This window comes from Urtica dioica, unplaced genomic scaffold (genome assembly GCF_054948205.1).
Source record: "Urtica dioica subsp. dioica isolate 48M unplaced genomic scaffold, U.dioica_male_clone48M_v1_H2 Urtica_dioica_male_H2_contig_15, whole genome shotgun sequence".
Classification (NCBI taxonomy): Eukaryota; Viridiplantae; Streptophyta; class Magnoliopsida; order Rosales; family Urticaceae; genus Urtica; species Urtica dioica.
This window is the reverse complement of record NW_028297217.1, coordinates 210,001-212,500: the sequence shown is the minus strand read 5'-3', so window position 1 is coordinate 212,500 and position 2,500 is coordinate 210,001.

The window sequence follows — 2,500 nt, the reverse complement described above, 5'->3', positions numbered from 1 at the left end:
TCAAAACCCGCGTCGCCGTGTGTCCCAAGCCCACACATCCCCGCCGCGGTCGAGGAATGACTCGATGAAATGGGCCAGCCGGGCCCGCCATGGCCCAGTCCCCAGCCCACCCAAGGAACCACCCCCCCCTAAAGATACAAACGAACATTTGGCCATCTGACACCAGTAAACATTAAAATGGCTGAGGAGGGGTACAAAAATATTTTCTGGGAAATTTTATTAACCTCTGTGAAGTATTCTGATGCCCTAACCCACTTTCGCCATTCGCCCCACTGCCGCCGCTCGAGCATGACTCGAGCATTTCTCTCCCGTCCCTCAAGCTCTGACTCGGCCATTGATCGAGCGTGCCTCGAGAATTTCTCGGCCATCTCTCGAGCATTTCTCGGCCATCTCTCGAGCATTTCTCGGCCATCGCTCGAGCGTGCCTCGAGCATTTCTCGCCCGTCGCCTCGGCCATTGCTCGAGCGCGCCCCAGCATTTCTCGGTCGGCCATGTCTCGGCCATCGCTCGACCGTGCCTCGAGCATTTCCCTCCCGTCGCTCGAGCATGACTCGGTCATCGCTCGATCATGCCAACGATCGAGCGTGCATCGGCCATCGCTCGAGCATGCCTCGGCCATCCTCTAGCATGCTCGAGCATAACTCCCGTCGCTCGAGCATTCCTCGGCCATGCTCGAGCATGCTCGAGCATTTCTTTCCCGTCGCTCGAGCATGCCTCGGCCATCGCTCGAGCATGCCTCGGCCAGCGATGGAGCATGCCTCGGCCATCCTCTATCATGCTCGAGCATTCCTCCCGTCACCCGAGCATTCCTCGGCCATGCTCGAGCATGCTCGAGCATTTCTCTCCCGTCGCTCGAGCATGCCTCGGCCATGCTCGATGCTCGAGCATTTCTCTCCCGTCGCTCGAGCATTCCTCGGCCGTGCTCGATCATGCTCGAGCATTTCTCTCCCGTCGCTCGAGCATGCCTCGGCCCGTGCTCGATCATGCTCGAGTATTTCACTCCCGTCGCTCGAGCATTTCTCTCCCGTCGCTCGAGCATGCATCGGCGGCTCTAACGTTTTCTCACGAGCCTTCAACCCATTATTTTACCTCACTAGACTTGCCTCCGCCTTGGTTCTTAACCTTTTAGGGAGAACATTCATATTCCAACAAATTTTCATCCACGGAAAATTTTTGGTCGCCGGAAAATTTTCCGGCGGGCGGTCGCCGGAGCTCCGCCGCCGGCGGGGGGTCACCGGCGGTCGGTCGCGACTTGTCGGGTCAGCCCGGTCATAATCCGTCTTTGGGTCCGTAGCAAATTATGCTCTTATCATGCGAGTCAACTCTTGGTCAACATTTTCAAGCTCAAGGAACCACCCCCCCCTAAAGATACAAACGAACATTTGGCCATGTGACACCAGTAAACATTAAATTTTCCAAGGCCATGACCAAAAAAAAAAAATTATTTTTTTTTATTTTTTTTTTTGAACCTCCATCTAGTATAATGTTTTTTAAGATATATGCTCGAGCTATAATCAAGAGAACCCATGGGAATATTTTTAAATTAATTTTTTAAAATCACGTTCCAGGATCCGGTCGGCCATTGCTCGAGCATGACTCGTCCGTCGCTCCATCCTGCTCGGCCATGACTCGGCCGAGGCGTCAAATTTTTTTTTTTTTTTTTTTTTAATTTTTTTGAATCTCCATCAAGTATAATGTTTTCTAAGAGATCTGGAGTTGGTCTTGTGAAGAGAACCCATAGGATTATTTTTAAATTAATTTTACAAGCTCCAAAACATGTTCCAGTCGTCCGGTCGGCCATTGCTCGAGCATGACTGGGCCGTCGCTCCATACTGCCTCGGCCATTGCTCGAGCATGACTCGGCCGAGGCGTGAAAAAAAAAAAAAAGTTTTTTTTTTTTTTTTGTTTGAGAATCTCAAACAAGTATAATGTTTTCTAAGACATATGGAGTTGGTTTTGTGAAGAGAACCCATGGGATTATTTTTAAATTAATTTTACAAGCTCCAAAACATGTTCCAGTCGTCCGGTCGGCCATTGCTCGAGCATGACTGGGCCGTCGCTCCATCCTGCCTCGGCCATTGCTCGAGCATGACTCGGCCGAGGCGTCAAAAAAATTTTTTTTTTTTTTTTTTTTTTTTTTGAATCTCCATCAAGTCTAATGTTTTCTAAGATATATGGAGTTGGTTTTGTGAATAAAACCCAATACTCGGCCGTGCCCAAGCCTTGAAACCAAGAACCAACCGTGGTAAAGCCCGTGCCATGGCATTGCAACTAAGAACCAACCGTTGAAGCGACCGTGCCTCACCCATGCCAAGACCATGCCTAGACCGTGCAACGTCCAAACCAACCATGCCCGCGCCCGTGCCACGCCCACGCCTTAAAGCCTTAAATGGCTTAAAGGGCTTTAAGGGCATCTACGGCTTCTACGCCTCTACGCCCTACGCCCGGCCACGGCCACGCCCGCGCCCGCGCCCGCGCCCGCGCCCCGCGCCCCGTGCCC